The sequence below is a fragment of the Ochlerotatus camptorhynchus genome, unplaced genomic scaffold (genome assembly GCF_037179485.1).
Source record: "Ochlerotatus camptorhynchus isolate MF236.1 unplaced genomic scaffold, CSIRO-AGI_Acam_v1.1 ptg000230l, whole genome shotgun sequence".
Taxonomy (NCBI): domain Eukaryota; kingdom Metazoa; phylum Arthropoda; class Insecta; order Diptera; family Culicidae; genus Ochlerotatus; species Ochlerotatus camptorhynchus.
Genome location: NW_027040720.1, coordinates 241,716 through 259,999, shown reverse-complemented (window position 1 = coordinate 259,999; position 18,284 = coordinate 241,716). Strand labels below are relative to the sequence as shown.

The 18,284-nt window shown below is 41.0% G+C and overlaps 1 protein-coding gene across 8 annotated transcripts in view; it reads right to left on the bottom strand.

Annotated features, from left to right (window-relative positions):
* inaE (inactivation no afterpotential E) overlaps positions 1 to 18,284 on the bottom strand; it is a 366,550-nt gene that overhangs the window by 316,836 nt on the left and 31,430 nt on the right. For 3 of the 8 annotated variants that reach the window (XM_065225488.1, XM_065225493.1, XM_065225492.1), the window contains exons 1-2: positions 15,183 to 16,356; positions 6,486 to 7,171 (exon numbers count right to left, since the gene is read on the bottom strand). The gene's annotated coding sequence lies outside the window, so the exon portion shown is untranslated. Of the gene's footprint in view, positions 1 to 6,485; positions 7,172 to 15,182; positions 16,357 to 18,284 lie in introns of those variants that run through there. The other 5 variants (XM_065225489.1, XM_065225490.1, XM_065225491.1 and 2 more) reach the window with 2 other exon arrangements.

Genomic DNA, 18,284 nt, shown 5'->3' with positions numbered 1-18,284 from the left:
TAAACCAAAAAAAAAAGTAAAACATTTAAATTCGTTTTACATTATATCTAAACCGTATATTTCAAACGCTAACATCTTTTCTTAGCCTTCGCTTTAGCTTTATACTTCTTTGAAGCCGTGATTTTTGACACTAATGCCACAAATGTTGACTTTATTATGTATAACACTCGAGTTATCAACAAGACATTTCACGCATAAGTTTTTGTATCCTTTCAAGGAAGAACATTGGTAATAATGTAGCTGAATAGGATCAAAGCAATTGATTTTTGGGTATTGATAAATTCCGGATGAACCATCAAGTGGAATACCACAAACGTAACAGTTCTTATGAAAAAAAAAAAAAACGTTCTGTTTTCGATACTTCCTCCCTATGCAAATATAACTCAGTTTTCTCAACAATTGTGCGTGCTTCAAATCTAACTAGACGTATGGATTCAGGAAGGTCTATTCAACAAAAACCAAGCGTAATATTCAAAAAAGGAGCCAAAATCCATCTTGGCTGCACATAAAAAACAAATTTTAACACAAATACGTAGTTTTGTCAATTTAAACCTGGCTTTGTGTGTGCTTAAAAAAATAATCATCACATATGAATTCAGCAAGGTCAATTCTATAAAATCTAAGCATAACTTTCAATGGACAGTATCAAAATCCAACTTAGCAGAAAAGGAAAACCAAAAAAAAAACCTTTACGAATTACAAACCCGGTTCAACCTTCACGTATGGATTCGGCAAGGTCCATTCTAAAAAAGACAAGCCTATTTTTCATAGATATGAGCCAAAATGCAATTTGGCAGAACCGAAAAACCAAATTTCTATGAAAATACGGATGGATTCAGCAATTCGGTAAAATCCACTCTTATTTTTCAAAGGAAGGAGCCGAAATTCATCTTGGCTGAACAAGAAACCCAAATTTCTATAAAATACGTACTTTTGAGAATTCAAACCCAGTTTTCTAAAAAACTGTGCATGCTTCAAAAAATTTACCATCACGTATGGATTCAGCAAAGTCCATTCTATAAAATTCAAGTCTATTTTCAGAGATCGGAGCCGAAATTCAACTTGGCAGAGCAGAAAATCAAAGTTTTTATGAAATTACGTACTTTTGTGAATTTAAACTCGGTATTCTCAAAAAATGAGAAATTCGACCCTCACATATGGATTCAGCAACTTCTATTAAAATACAAGCCTATTTTTCAAAGATAGAAGCCAACATTCAGTTCGGAAAAACAGAAAAATTAATTTTCTATGAAAATACCTTCTTTTGTGAATATTAACCAGGTTCATCCTTCCGGTATTCAGCGAGTTCCATTCTATAAAATCCAAGCACAAATTTCAAAAGATTGAACCGAAATCCAACCTGACTTCAAAAAAATCTACCATCACGTATGAACTCACAAAGGTCTATTCCATAACATCCAAGCCGGTTTTTTAAAGGACGGAGCCAAAATCCAACTTGGCTGATCAAGAAACCCAAATTTCTATAAAAAATACGTACTTTTGTGGATGTAAGCCCAGTTTTCTCAACAATTGTGCTAGCTTTAAAAAAAATCTACCATCAGGTTTGACCACACGAAGGTCCATTCTTTAAAATCTCAGCCTAATTTTCAAAGGATGTGAATCTCACAAGAATGAGGAAGGGATCTAAGGGAGCAGAATCTACTTTAAAAGTTAGGTAAATCACTTCAGGAAAGCTCAGACTACCATTTAATGTAATTCAATCACTCAACAGAAAAGTTTGGACTCCCTAAGGAAGGTTTTGAACCACTTCAGAAAAGGTTGGACACCATTTGGAAACTTGGAAAAATTGTCGGTTCACTTCGGAAAACTTTCTACACTTTCACTAATCAAGATTGTGTCCTTGCCAAATGCCAAAGCAGTTAACAAAAATCTGGAGCTCACTTAGGAAAATATCAAACCCGTTCTGACTAGTTTGGTTTCAGTTCGGAAAAAGTTGAATCAATGCAGGAAACCTTGGATTCATTTAGGAAAAGGATTAATCAGCTAATGTTGCCTCACTTCAGAAAATGTGAAACCAATTCTTTAAAGATTGGATTTGGAATATTCAACATATCACTTCAGGAAAGTTTTGACAACTTTAATAAGGATTGAATAACATAACAGTTAGAAAAATATGGATGACTTATTTGAAAGTTTGAACTCACTTAAAAAAAGTTCAGACTCAGTTTTGAATCTGCTTTGAAAAGTGTCACCTCAGTTAGGAATTTCCTGAATCGTTTCTGATTTGGTCTCACTTCTAAAAATTTTAAACCAATTTTGAAAAGATGGTATTTAGCTCGGAAATTGTTGAATAACTGTAGAAAAGAAGTGAATCATTAAGTATCATTGCAGAAGGTTTGTTAGGTTAGAAATGTAGATCGAATGCAAAAATCTGGCGACTACGGTGTGCTGGGCACATCGTAATAATGTCGGATAACGACCCACTGAAAATGGTTCTTTGTAGTAACTGGGACAAGACGAAGATGTGCGCAACGAACAAGAGGGATCGATCAGATTGAAGGCGACTTACCTAGTGAGTTGCCAAACAAGATTAGGAATGATGTTCGATAAAATCCGTTTTCAACAACTGAAACCGGCTGATCCGATTTCAAGGACCTGTCATGTCGTACTGGTCAAGTACCAATTTATGTGAAAATTCTTTAAAAGAACAAGGTGATACAACAACAACAACAACACCAACATAATAAAATCTAGCAAAGCGAGTATCCATACCCAAATGAATTTGCGAAAAATAAATATACACTGAAAGTTTTATTTTATTCCCCCCTTGGCGATATTCCAGAATTTTGAAAGGGGGGGGGGGGGTGACAAAAGAAAAACTTGATATTTGTTCCGGCCTAATAGAACTTATCTGAATAATACACTTTTATTGAATACAGCAACAATTTCGTAATACTCTTGTTCTAGAATGCAAATTATTTCGGGTGGAAATGGAGAATTATCGCTTTCTTGCTCTTAATCAATTTGTTGTTGACTTGCCATCTTCGCGAGTATGTTTGGCATGTGCGTTTTTTAAGGTTGCTTCCAAAAGCAAAACTTATCAAATTCAATGGATGAAAACAGTGGTGCCAGTTCAAATGATAAAGTTTTTTTTTCTTTGTTTAGGAGATATTCAGCCGTAGGCACATCTTGCACATCTTGCAAATTTCCAGTGGGAGTGGTCTTATTTTTCGATTATCTACAGATTTGAATTGATTTGCAGCTGAAAAAACCACACATTAAAAATCCGGAAGATCATAACCGCTGAAACAGTTTTATAAACCTTAATTTTTCTCATCAAAATATATGGAAGCACCAGCCGGATCACTGCAAACCCGATACAGAAAACAAAATATTCCACGTGGATGATGATTTCAAACACATGCGGTGGATAAATTAATCAGGAAAGGTAAAAAACATTTTCCTCTTCCTATGCTTCATGGCGAAAATTTCAGCCCTCATCACTCTTTTGATGGTTCCCTTATTCATCACCAGAGGCTGCAACGATCGGTTAGTTTCTACTGGATTCGCCTATATTCTTCTTCAAAGTGGGTTCCTTAATTTTGAAAAAAGTATCGTTTTTCATACATCATCTGAAAGAGCTTCGTTTTCTGAGCACAGCGACATTTTTTTCGAACCCACACCCATTCATGCCGATTTTTAAATCAAGATTTAAAGCAAAATAATAGCTTCACTGTTTTACACTAAACTAACAAACTGACAGCTCGCTCCCATACAAAGTGACATCGAGGGGCGCTAATAAGGTGATTTTTGCAAATGTAATCGTACTTATTTGAAATAGTTCCAGTGTACAGGGTGTCCATCCAACCGGGAAAACCGGTAAATCCGGGAAAAAACTGGGAATTCGAATTTGCCGGGAAAAACCGGGAATAATGCAGGAAAATCCAAATTGCACCGGGAAAGATCATATATACTCATCCCAAGAAACAATTTCGGTTTTATCATAGTCTTTTAGGCCTTAATTTGGCAATGACGAACTTGCAATGTTACTTTTAATCAATCAATTTTATATCACATACACCATTATATGCCTTGTTTACACATCTGTTAACAACTTTCATATTATGTCTTTCACTGTGGTAAAGTATCAAATCCTCAAAATTATTGCACATTTTCTCTCACTCGTAATCTGTTCGTGCACCGGGTAAACAGCGGTTTTGCCGTTATTCCTACCACGATAGCTTACAGAGTAAATTTTTAGAATTTATTCTGGTTTGACTATAGTAAAAAAAAATAAAGATCTGAACTCCAGGCATTTTGGAAAACCATTATGGGGTTTCACGAAGGTTTGCTCATTCTATCATTAAGTCGAATCATCGTATAGGGGAAAAATCTACTTCGACCTAATCGCCCATTCCCGGCCTACCGAGCACAAAACATCAAATATATCTATGATTTCGGCGTGAACGTGTCAAACACACGTTTGGTACGATGCTTCTATTCAATGGCTACAAGATGAAGTGTCGAAGAACGCAAAATAAGATCTCGAAAGCAAAAGACGCACTTCAAGGGTACAAAAGGCACACGCGAATTCACTTTTCTTTCCGTTCGATAAGTCAAAGAGAATCCCAATGAAGTTTCAATGGCTAATAGGCCCAAGAAAATTCATAAACCAAGTTGAGAAGCAGTTTTGCATTTTCAACAATAAACGAATATTCCGCGACCCCTGATCAGAACTAACGGTACAAATGGAAAGGTAAATACATTTGGAAGCCATCTGTAATAATAACATTCCGTTTGGTGCTAAACTACGCTACACCAAATATAGTTTTCATGTAACTTCCATTGGAAATGCACATGATTTTCATCCATAATCAAATACACATTTATGCGATTACATTAATTTTGTATGATTTTTCATATGAAATTCATCGGCCTCATAATATTTATGTGATTTTGTGGTGGGATTTGCTGCTATGTGATCACAGGAAAGCTATGTGAAATTCACATGGATCTCATCCATTAAATATGTGATACTTTTTTAGAGCGTAGATTAAGAAAGTCTAAGTGTGGGTTGTGCTTAATAGGCCGGGAATGGTTAACTCTACTTTGATGAGTCTGCTGAATTTCAAGATCAGATATCTTAGATGATTTGGATATTCCAACAATTGTTTTTGACACAATTCATAATTTTAAATGATGTGATGATTGTCCGTGAAGTACAAAATGCTCAACAATTCTGAGTGGAGTTAATCGAAATCGACGATTAACTTGTAAAATATCGCCAGGACAATTTGGAGAATGGAAAATGTTTTTGTAACACATCTTTGTATTCCACAAAAAGTTATTTGGCTTATAGAACTTCAAGATTTAAATTCCAGGAAGATTTGATAAACTTTTAATACTGCGTTTGTCCTGCTCAGGTTATACGAATTCATGATTTCATGAGATTTTGGAAATCTAGATCATTAACATGTTAATGTAAAACTCATCGCATATTTTGTTCTGCAAATTACATGACTATCTCTAAACGGTTATATTTAAACGTCTTTTTTGTTTAAGTCAGAGGTGATGTTTGAGTTGGGTTTATTATTTAATGACCAGGAAAAACCGGGAATTGAAAAATTGGATTTGGATTGGAGTGTACCAAAATTGATGAAATTTTGGGTTGTGGTTCCATTTTTAATGCAGATTACGAATATGCATTTTCCTCAATACACTTAAAGAACCCAATTGCACTGCCTATGTGCAATTTGAAGAAGAACATACCCAATGCATTCCAGGACGATGATGCTATCCAAGAAACATAAAACTCTGGAGTGCCTGGTGACGGTTGGGCAAGCGTGATTAACTTTGATCATGCCGATGTGTTTTAGGTTGCGTTTTTTGTTATGGAATCATTCACATTTGTGTTGAAATTCGCTCATTTTGAATGTTACAATTTTTTTTAAATGGCTTATTCGATATTTTACATTTAATCGCAGCACGAAAACGTCACTTCCAATCGCAATGGCGTTTGAGATCAGTTGTAAGATAAAATAAGTCTTTTTAGAATAAATGTACACGGTAAATTTGTTTCAGTTATTGGTTGAAGTGCTCAATAAAGAAATGTGCAGGTACGACAAATAAGTAAAATTTCTCCGGTAAATTAAAAAATATTCTTCATGAAACAAGAAATGATCAATAAGAAAGGTAAAATGTTCCTTAAAAAAGTTATAAAATGTACCAATAAAAATGTGGAACAAACAGAAATTTTGCTGAATCTCAGCATGTTTTTAACTGAGATTCAGTCAAATAAAATGCCGAGCCGATCTTGGCAAAAAAATCTAAGTGTGTACGTCGTGTGATTGCCCATAACAATTATGCAAAGTTTCATGCAAATCGGAGAATGTCAAGACAGATCGATTCGTCATTTGGTGTGGATTTCCTCAATTTCACCTGAATCCCCCCCCCCCCTTGTATCCCACCTAGATCCCATCCACTCCCAGAAAAAAATGCGGGAATACACTCTAAAAGCAACTTACTTTTTTTACGCTTTGCTTCCTTTCCTCTTGTTATCAGTTGAAACTGTTGCCTGCCACTGACTGCTTGCGTTAGTTGTTTCACCAGAACACTTCCCCGCACACTTTTTTTCACAAACACACACACACGCACAGCCAAAACACTCTCCTATTATATAGGTAGGATAGATAGGTAGGATATTCAAAGATTTTTCAAACAAATTTTCCTTTTCTTCGCACACTGGGGCCGCGCAAGGTTACGGGTTCAGCTCAGCTCAGCCGGCAGCCAAATTTCCCGGTGCCGTCGTCGTTGACGTCGGCCTGCCGGTTCCGCTGCTGCTCGGTGCTGCTTCCTGCCGGTAAATAGGCCATCGCGTTTCACTCGGGCAGCGCGGCGATTGCTTTCTCCTCAACTGATTTCACCCGAATTTTCTTCTGCTTAGGATAACTAGGTATTCGGGTTCTTTTCAAAACGACAGAGTATCACGCAGAACAGAAGAGGGGATGCCCGTTGATTGCTTTCCGTTTTGCGTTCATCCGCAGGGATACACCTTTCTTCTTTTGCTGTTCTTTTATTTTTCTTCTTTCAACACGGGTTAAAGGTGGCAATTGGGGCACAGGAATACACTTTGGGCTTAGATTCTGCCACACAATCGTGCACTCCAGATAAATCGCACCTTTGCAGTTTGTTTTCGATTCCGGATCGGGAGCTGTGGGGAAGAGAAAAATGGAATACATGAGAATGATTTGATTGATAAAAAAATAAATCAAGAAAATTGAATGCATATTTTAAATAAGAATCTGTTCAGGGATCAGAGCAAGGCAACGTCAAAGCTTAACAAGTAAGTTTGATCGATTTTTGCACCTTATAGTACGTTCAGTTTATGCTGATATCAACCTATCAACCTTTTCGAGTGTTAATGATTTAAGGAATCAAATTAATATTTACTTTACTTTTGCCGTGACATCAAAACTACCTTTCGTAATCCTACGTCAAATCTACGGTCATGTCTTGAATACAACCTCTTACTTTTTTCTTCACAGGAAGTTAGTATTGAACCTGTGAAGGTTTTAAAATATTTCATATTGGGTTTTTTAGAGAAAAACTGTATTGAAGTTTACTTAGCTGTTTACAAAGGCGTATACGGACTATTGATGATACAAAACTGTTATGGATCCAAACAAATTCAGCTGAAAATGATTCAAAAGGGGATTAAAGGTGTCAAAATAATAAGTTACTAAGATTGGTACAGTAAAATTCCCTCTTCGGTTCCGTCAGATATCGTTATGATCTCATAATGTTTCAATTTATAAAATAATTAAACAATGGTTTAGTCTCTAAATTTACTATTATTGAGCCATTCCATTGCAAAACGATAAAGTAGTTCTCAGAATTTGGTAAAAAATTGTAGGTTTGCTCCTGATCGCAAAATGTTTTTTTTTTTATTTTGTCATTAGGGTGACCATTTCAACGTTATGGTAGTCCAAAAATCGTTTTTTTTTGTTTGGTGCTAAACTACGCTAGATTAAGAAAGACTAAGTGCGGGTTGTGCTTAATAGGCCGAAAATTGGATAGTTAACTTTATATCGAAAAATCAGCTATGTGTTGATTTTCGCTAGCTGATAATCAAAATTTCATCCTTCAAAAACTGCACGTTTATCAGGCAATGGCGTTTATCAAGCACCTGCAATGGCGACCAGCGAGTCCAAATTGCGAGTCGCATTTGCGACAGCCACCCAATTGCGTTATTGGGATCATTCTTGGCCGCGTTGTCTTTCCTCATAACTGATTTGAGGCCGGGCTGGATAGTCGGACGGCCCGTATGTCTCATGCATTAAGCCAATTTTAGCGTCTGTAAAATAACAAAAGTATAGTTTAAAGTTATGTAATATTAAAGCCGCCCTTAATCATGGCTCGTGGCCGGAACGAATCCTGTTCAGGCAGTTCGTAGACAATCGTTCAAAAAACGCGCAGGCGCCTGCATCTCCAGAGTCATCGGATGGGTCAGATACAGATACTCCTTAATATCCTACTCCTTCTTCGCATCCGGGATGCGAAAGGGGTCTTCCAGACTTCAATACTAGGCAAGTACTCGCAAAATTCACTCAGCCACGTCTCTCCTGATGATGTTTCCATTACCAGTGCTTCTACGCCAGCCAATGTGGTCGCTCTGGTTGCACCTGAACCCATTTCAGAAACTATGACGCTGGTCCCCATGCCACTGAACTCTGCCGCGTCGGTTCGTGTTGTATGCAGTTACAGTCATCCTGATCTAGCAGTCGAAAGTGAATCTCCGGGTTGCACGTTAGAAAGCAACACGGAAGCCTCTAATCCACCTAGTAAATCCAAGTCGTCCTGGCCCTGTGTCTGGAGTACAAGAAGAGGTCTTCCAGCTTGCTCATCAAGGCAAGTATCAATGTAATAATGTGTGTTCCCTGCCTGAAGATGTTTCGCCCCACAGTTGGACTATTTGTCCTGCCACTGCGGACTGTACCTGTCACATTGGACTTCATTCTGAACACGCTGAGGATGCTTCAAACACTGGATTCCCGGGACGCGTCGTGGAAAGCACTTTGGAAGCCCTCGATCTCTCCGGCACGGTTCTGCATACCGCTGCCTGCGCTCTTCACAGTCGTCCAGACCCGTTGTTGGATGTAGAAAGAGGGTCTTCCAAACCTGCTCTAGCAGGCAAGTACCACGTTAATGCTGGCTTGCCTCTTCCTGATGTCTGTTCGAATTCCAGTGGTATTGTATGCAGCTTATCACCTTCCACCACGGCTCCATCGGCCGACAACGCGTCTGTTGCAGTTAGCGCTGTAAACGTAGCTCATCTCCTGCGCATATACTACCAGAATGAACCCATACACATTGTTTACCCGTCCAGTTTTCGCGACATCCTTCTTCTCCATACACCGTTCTCACATACCCCGCCAAAGATGATCCTAAGCACTCGTCGCTCGAAAACACCCAGTGTTTGCAGGTCCTCCTCGAGCATCGTCCACGTCTCGTGCCCGTAGAGAACTACCGGTCTTATCAGCGTCTTGTACATGGTACATTTAGTACGGGGTGAAGTTTACCCGACCTCAGGGTCTTGTTGAGTCCTTAGTAAGCACGACTTCCGTCAATTATGCATCTACGAATTTCTCTATTGCAGTCGCTATCCGACGTCACCAATGATCCGAGGTACACAAATTCATCCACCACCTCGAACTCATCTCCGTCGATTGTCACGCTTCTGCTTATGCGAGCCCTATCGTGCTCGGTTCCTCCAGCTAACAGATACTTTGTCTTCGACGTATTCACCTTTAATCCAACCTTCTCTGCTTCACGTTTCAGCCTGGTGTATTGCTCCGCCACGGCCCGAAACGTTCTTCCGACAATTGAAGATCGTGCCCCGCATGTCGAAGACCGCACGTTTAATAACACCTTCTAGCGCAATGTTGAACAGGAGGCAGGAAAGACCATCGCCTTGTCGAAGTCCTTTGCGAGTTTCAAACGAGTCCGATAACGCACCCGATATCTTCACGCAGCACTGTACACCATCCATCGTAGCCCTGATCAGTCTGGTCAGCTTCCCGGGTAACCTGTTCTCGTCCATAATCTTCCATAGCTCTTCACGGTCAATAGTATCATAGGCAGCCTTGAAATCGATGAATAGGTGGTGCGTACGGACTTGATATTCACGACACTTTTGAAGGATCTGCCGCAACGTAAAGATTTGGTCCGTTGTCGATTGCCCGTCCACAAAACCGGCTTGATAACTTCGCACAAATGCGATAGACGGCGAAAGATCATTTGGGAAAACACTTTGTAGGCCGCGTTGAGAATAGTGATCGCTCGATAGTTTTCACATTCTAGCTTGACGCCTTTTTTAAATATTGGGAAAATGAATGCCTCCTTCCACTCCTCCGGTAGTTGTTCTGTATCCTAGATCCTGACTATCAGTCGGTGCTGACAAGTGGACAGCTTATCCGGGCCCATTTTAATAAGTTTCACTCCGATACCATCTTTACTAGCTGCTTTGTTGTTCTTAAGCTGTTGGATAGCATCCTTAACTTCATCTATCGTGGAAGCTGGCATGTCCCCGTCATCCGCTGTACCGACGAAGCCATTCCTCCTGCTGCCTTGGTCGCCTGCCTCTGCGCCATTCAGATTTTCATCGTAGTGCTGCTTCCACCTTTCAATCACCTCACGTTCGTCCGTCAAGATACCCCCTTCCTTATCCCGACACATTTCGGCTCGTGGCACAAAGCCTTTGCGGGATACGTTGAGTTTGTCGTAGAACTTGCGCGTTTCGTGAGAACGATACAGCTGCTGCATTTCTTCGCACTCCAGCTCTTCCAGACGGTGCTTCTTATCCCGGAAAAGATGGTTTTGCTGTCTGCGCTTCTGTTTGTATCGCTCCACATTTTGACGGGTTCCTTGGTGCAGCATCCTCGCCCGCGCTGCGTTCTTCTCGTCCAAAACTGCCCAAATGGCACAGATAAACAGACGTAATTCTTCATTGTGTATCTTCGTTATCGCATGTAACGGTTGATTTGAGTATTATAAGTTCCGCGATTGGTCAAGGCGACGATGGATCGAGTGAGGTGCGTTGTTCGAGTATCGGAGACACTCTCGAGTCCCTTTGAATCTCGAAGGGAGTTACGGCAAGGTGATGGACTTTCGTGTCTGCTATTCAACATCGCGTTAGAAGGTGTGATCAGAAGAGCTGGGATAGACACGAGTGGCACGATATTCAGGAAGTCCATCCAGCTCCTTGGCTTCGCCGATGACATTGACATTATGGCAAGGAACTTTGAAACATTGGCGGAAACGTACATCAGACTGAAGGCTGAAGCTAGACGGATTGGACTTGCCATCAACGCATCAAAGACAAAATACATGAAAGGATGAGGTTCTAGGGAAGACAATGTTAGCCTCCCATCCCGAGTTCAGATTGACGGTGGTCGATGAGTTCGTGTATTTGGGCTCACTGGTGACCGCCGAAAATGATACCAGCAGAGAAATTCAAAGACGCATTATGACAGCGAATCGTGCCTACTTTGGACTCCGGAGGACGATCCGGTCGAATAAAATTCGCCGCCGCACGAAGTTGACTGTCTACAAGACGCTGATTAGACCGGTGGTCCTTTACGGCTACGAGACCTGGACTATGCTCGTGGAGGACCAACGCGCCCTTGGTGTTTTCGAACGGAGGAGGCGAATGAACCACGAATTGCACCAGCTGCAGGAAGAACCATCCATCGTCCACATTGCAAAAATTGGGCGACTACGGTGGGCTGGGCACGTCGTAAGAATGCCGCACGACGACCCAGTGAAAATGGTTCTAGAAAGCGACCCAACAGGAACAAGAAGAAGAGGCGCGCAGCGGGCAAGGTGGATCGACCAAGTAGAAGGTGACCTGCGGACCCTTCGCAGACTACGAGGCTGGCGAACTGTGACCATGGATCGAGTAGAGTGGAGACGACTTCTTCGGACAGCAGAGGACAACAAGGCCTTAGCCTGATTGGTAAGGTAAGGCAAGGTAAGGTAAGTTCCGCGAACTACTGGTCGCAGCGCTGGCATCGGATCACTTTGACGTTTCTATACATTCTATAGAACTTTTATGCAATATTGTTTGCGAGTTAACGATCAAGCTTGTTTTCCGCGAGAAGCCCGAGCGATGTCGTTACTAAGGTCCTATGATTTGAGTTACTAACTTTTTCAAAGAGCTACGTCTGTTTGTCTGTGCCAATGGCATCTTCGGTTAGCTGGGTGAGCACTGAACTTTCCTATAACCGGTCTGAATTCCTCCTCCTGGCCGACCTGAGCGTTATAATCTCCGATAACGATTTTGACGTAATGGCTTGGGCAGCTGTCGTATTCCCGTTCCAACTGCGCGTAAAAAGCGTCTTTATCGTCATCGCCACTTGCTAAGTTTATGCTGACATTGAAGAAACGGGCTTTGATCCTCAACTTGCACATTCTGCTATCAATCACGCGCTTCTGAATTTTGCCAATCACGATGAAAGCTGTACCTAACTCATGTGTATTGCCGCAGCTCTGGTAGATGGTATAACCATCCCTATACGTATGTACCGACGACGATCCCTTCCAGCAAACCTCTTGCAGCGCTACAATGTCGAACTTGCGGACCCTCAATAAATAGGAAAGAATGCGGGTACTTCCCAAGAAATTGAGAGACTCGCAGTTCCATGTTCCGAGTTTCCAATCGTTAGACCGTTTTCGTTGCCTCGGTCTATGCCGATTGTTCCGGTTTTCCAAAATATCAAAATGTTTAATTAGATATCTAAGATGTCGGGTCTAGGAAAAATGTTCAAGCTGTGGACATTTTTATAAAGAGAGCAGTTCCACGCCATTGTTCTCAAAGTTCTGTGCAAAGTTATCCTGAATCGGATACAACAGAAGATCGACGTGACTCTCCGGCGACAGCAGGCAGGATTCCGTGCCAAAAGATCTTTTGTGGACCTCATTGACCTGCTCCACATCAACCTGGGTCAATGAATTCCAACAGTCCCTTTATTTGGTATTCATTGACTACGCAAAAGCTTTCAACCGACTCAATCACGAGAATCTGTGTGATTTTGTTTCGCTCTCAAAGGCTCCCAATATCACGCATGATATTGGAATAAAATATCAAGCATGATATTGTTTTACAAGCTCCTTTGATATTGCGAGACCATTCAGAACATGTCAAATTGCAGCCACGAGTTGACTTACCACAAAAATGATTCCTTTGCACATCGTTTTCTTAGAAAGAGAAAGCATAGTTTGCTATCTTTCTTTACGCTTCACAGATGGTAGACACGAAGTTACTGCTGCCAGCAGTGATGGAAGTTTCGTTTCGTGTTCGGATGTACAGCAAAAATCTTGAAGCTCAAACTCAACACAGTTTGGTGAGAATTGTAGCCGGGGAGTTTTGTTAGCATGATATCATAGCAACCGTATCACAGCTTGTAACAAGGTTCTCTCTGTTTGTACTCTTTAGTATGACTATGATTGCCATGAAAAGAAGCTTTTGATATGAATTTTAGTTGGGCCGAAAAGGGCCGATGGAAGTACAGGCTTAAAGCCTTTGGAAAATGATGACGACGTGTAGGCAGCTGGATCAGCAAATCGAACCGGACAATGATTGGGCACTCGCCCGTCTGCTGCTGGACAGGGGTTGAACTGGTGTCTGCGATAGGTTGGAAGGCCGTAGAATATCAGTGTCCACCCAGCTTAAGCTCCTCCCCTTTTTAGTTTTTCTCGTTAAACTCCTTCTCTCAACAAGTTGGTCAATCTTAACCTTTAGCAGATTCAGAAAAAAAATAGTACTTTTAATTATTTTCTCTACTGCGCTACATCAAACGAGTAGAAATAAGAAGGGGTGTCGGTTACGAGCTCGAATGATTGACAATTCGATAAATATTTAATCGAATAGATGGAAAAATCTTCACGATTATTCGTTAATCGAATAATTGAACTTTTAGGCATCCCTAGAAAATAGAGTACATAATTTCATGTTTTTTGGTGGTCATTCAAAAATGTCGAACAGAAGAATCGCAACCAGCAAGTGTTACCGAAGTACCAAAAGCGGTGCGATGCTAGTTTTCATTGCTATGACGACGACTGAATTAAGGAGCCTAAGCAGAGGGGTGAAAGTCAATTATCTTCATCGATTTCCTCTTTTGATGACCATGGTTTAACTAACCTATTTCGCACTATTTCTGCTATGCTCTTCAGAACAACAATCAATGAATGTGTTTGCCGTCCAGTTATTAACGAAACAGTTATTAACAGTCGATGAAGAGAATCGATCAAAATCACTTGCGCCCCTGCTTCCAAGTTTGGTTTCCAGATTACAACTCTGGAGAGCATTTTGTGTGGTTGTTGGGGGCGTGTGGTTCTGAATATGGCGATGAGTGTGCAAAATGTTACGCAATTGCATCCTCCCTATTTGCACACGCCCGAAGATCTAAGGCGAATGCCACTTTGACTTGATCCGTCTACTAACGACTCTCTGATGACAGTGTTGGGGAAGCAGCAATGCTACATCGACATGTTTCGTCTGGAAACGATTATCTGATGACTGTGTTGGAGAAGCAGCATATGCATGTAACTAGTTGGTGGATTTGTTAGTTATTTCGACGCTTTTGGACAATGCTTGACATTTACCACCTTTTCAATAGTAATAGAAATATTTCTGATCGATTGCTGATAAAATTATTGAAATTGGTCCAGAGGCAACTGAGTTATTAACGTTCAAAATCTTTCATAATTTCGTTACATGTTCCATTTTCGGTTTTCACAAAGTGTACCCCCATGTAGAAATCACAGACGTAGTCCTACGTCAAAAATATTTAAATCGAAATTTTTGCCTCCTTTATATTGAAAACATACGAAACCTGAGGGAGATCTATGGAAAATTCCAATCAAGTTTAGGCTTTAGCTCCCAGTTAAGATCCTTATCTTATCCAGCTCTGTGACAGGACGTCATTATCGCATAGGTAGCATATCATACGTGTCAAAGGACTGAAAATAGCATAACAAATTAGTTGATCCCGGTACATGTTACATACTATCAAACTCTGTTGTTGGTAGAGGCCTTGCCAGTAGCCTGATTTTATCGTATTCAAAGTTGGTAAGAGCAAAACGCTCAATTTTTGGTATCTTTGGAATAATTCTTTATTGGGAAAATTGATTCGAGATTGTATTTCTTATTTATCCTAACGTACCTTCTTCAACTGTTTAAACAAACTTAAACCGTTTGTCCCGAACCACAGGTCTCTTGTTCGCTAATGTGCTTTTCCGAGTGAAAATATAGAATCAAAATTAGCACGAAACAGGATTTGAACACCTCACACTTTGCGTACGAAATTCCTTTTTGATTTTTTTCTTATGCTGCCACGGGACCAACAGCCTTTTCCTCCCGTTCACTCATTTCCACAAAAAAAAAAATGAATATTCCTTCACTCCGCCGTTAACCTCCACTCAATTTTTATTTTCTCTAAGCCGCATTCAAATCAACTTTCTCCAAACGACCGAAGCACCGACGAAACTAGGTCACCAGAGCCACCCCGCGGAACCGGAAGTAGGTGGTAGCCTCTCTCACACACAGCATTTTTCTCCATTCATTAATATTTCACCTTCCTTCTGTCGATGCAAGGATGTGTGGGAGGGAACGGAAGGTCTTTCCTTTGAACACCACTTTTCAATCACAATCTTCAATCTTCTTTCAGACGTATCTCCGCTCTTACCAATGACATACGTGCGTGTATGGGAGCGAAAAAAGGACGCGTGTCATCCGCAAGCGAACAAAAATCCTTCGGATCACTATCTGTACCGTTTTTTCCATGCGGTTGGGGAAGGCCAAGCTGGATGGTCGCTTTTCAGCACTCACTCATTCACACTATCACTCGTCAAAGAAAATCCATTTACGCGAGGCTCTTCACGGATCAACCGGACAGAGCGGCAGAGCCTTTCCACCTGTGCAGATGAATTGCGGCTTGGCCCAATTTTCACGACGGGGGTTGAAATTCTTCTCTCCTCAGCTCACGATATGGCAAGATTTTCCGTCGGAGCAGGCGGGGGGAGGCTGCTTCTACTACTGACCACCCCTCTACACTGTGAACACGACCGGAACCCGACGTCGATTCCCGGAGGATTCACCCATCCCGTCCGTTTTCCACTATACAGATGGCAGACGGTAGAACTCACTGCTCATTCAAAATGTAGATATGTGAGGAAAAATCTGACACTCCAAACTATGGCAAATGCCCACCCCGAAACAGTGGTGTGCAGGTAAAACGACGGTCTGCCTGCTGCAGCACGAGAGAGCTACGCGACGCGTTCGATCCTAGTGAAAACTCACGACTGAAAGTATGCGCGATGCCGAACCGGGAGCGAAGCGAATGTTTGTTCGAAGTTTTTCCACCCGACGACGAAAAGGGGGCCAGCAGCAGCAATAGCGTCGCGACGACGACGACGACGACAACGACGACGGTGAGTTTTCCGCTTTGCATGTTTCGGCGGCGCCCGACCGAAGTAATTCCGGTGCTGCTGTATGTACGTTCCTATGTGTGATGGTAGTGGTGAGAGAATGATTGGCGATTAGGGATGTTGAACTTGTTGGGTGAAAAGTGGGATCCTCGAAAATTTCTGTTGCAATTGGGAAAAAGGACTCATAATTACATTTTAAACAGGGAATCATTTTTCTTTAGAATCTCAATCTTGCTGCATGAGCAAGATACATGCTCCATTTTGCCATTCCAGTGATCTGGATGCCATTTGGTCATTACGGCCATACGGAACCGGCTACAATCCGGAATAAATCTGGATGAATGGAAAATGACTAATCTGAGATGAAATGACTCTAAAAATTGAACACTAAAGTTGACCGTTGAACTATGACTAGCCCAATATGGTACTGCCGACCATTATTTGACCATATGGGGCCATAGATTAGAACTGCAGAAGATCCGAAACATCCGTAAAAGTTGGTCAAATTGTGAAACTCATCCTAAAGCATAGCGATTTTTTTCAAAATAGGTCACTACTGCGTAAGTAATTTACAATGTGCATTTCAACCTGCCATGTCCACATGTCAGTCCTCCGGAAGATCCGGAACATCCCTAAAAGTGATCAATTTGATAATCTCGTTTTACAGTTCTACGTGTTTGACGTAGGACTACGTCTTTCGGGAAGGGTGCCATCCAGGGAAATGCAACGAAAATTGGTCAGACTTTAAATGCGAATAACTTGGCCAATAATCAATGGATTTTGATGATTTGTATGTCGATCGATTTGGCAGTCTTATACAATTTGTGTGGTATGTCTTACATGTAAAATTCACGGTTATTAACTTGTTTTTTTTTATGTTCTACATTTGGTTTAAATATTTCCATTGGTTAGCCTTTAGCTCTTCACCTTTGTTCTAGTTAATTAGTTATTCTAATGTGATGATTGCGTTTACCGCTAATTTACAGGATACCCTTTTATGGGATTGTTTTTGTTTGAATTTAAATATTTGATAACCTACCTACTTGAGCACAGGTACGCACAAAACTTCTTTAACTAGGTTGCCAAATCACGATGTTGCAAACGACCTCAGCAGGTATGAAAGCTTTGGTCGAACCGGCCAACGGACAATGATCACCTCATCAATACCATAGATTTCATCGCACAATCTTTATTCTCCTGCCATTTTCCTTCCTTAACTCCTGGACCCTTACTTGAAGCATCTGCGTCTCCTAAATCTAGGCTTGATAGAGCCTCGCTCGTGAGTTTAAAATGAGCCGAGCGTAGCATTTTTCTGAGGAGTAGAATGCCTACTGCCAAATCATTCCACTGAGCAGTGTTGGCAAAATCAGAAATCAATTGATATTTTTCCGCTCTCATGCGCTCGCAATATCACGCGTGATATTGGAACAAAATATCATGCTTGATATTGATTTTATAAGCTCCTTTGATATTGCGAGACTATTAACAACGTGAAAAAATCAAGCTGAGAGTTGACTCGACACAAAAATGATTCCATTGCTCATCGTTTTCTTAGAAAGAGAAAGCATAGTTTGCTATCTCTTTTTAATCTTCACCGATGGCAGACGCGAAGGGACTGCTGCAAGCCGTTATCACCCCCCGTGCATCTAGACAGAAAACCTTAGTTTCACGTACCCACTTGCAAATTGTAGATGTCTCCACCGTACGTAAACAATGGGGTCAGCCAAAGTTGGTGGCACAACTTTTTTCACATCAGAAAACATGTTTTTGTTTCACTTCATGTGGACTTCGAAAGAAAACCAAGAATAAATTTTGAGTGAGACGTATTACTTTATTAA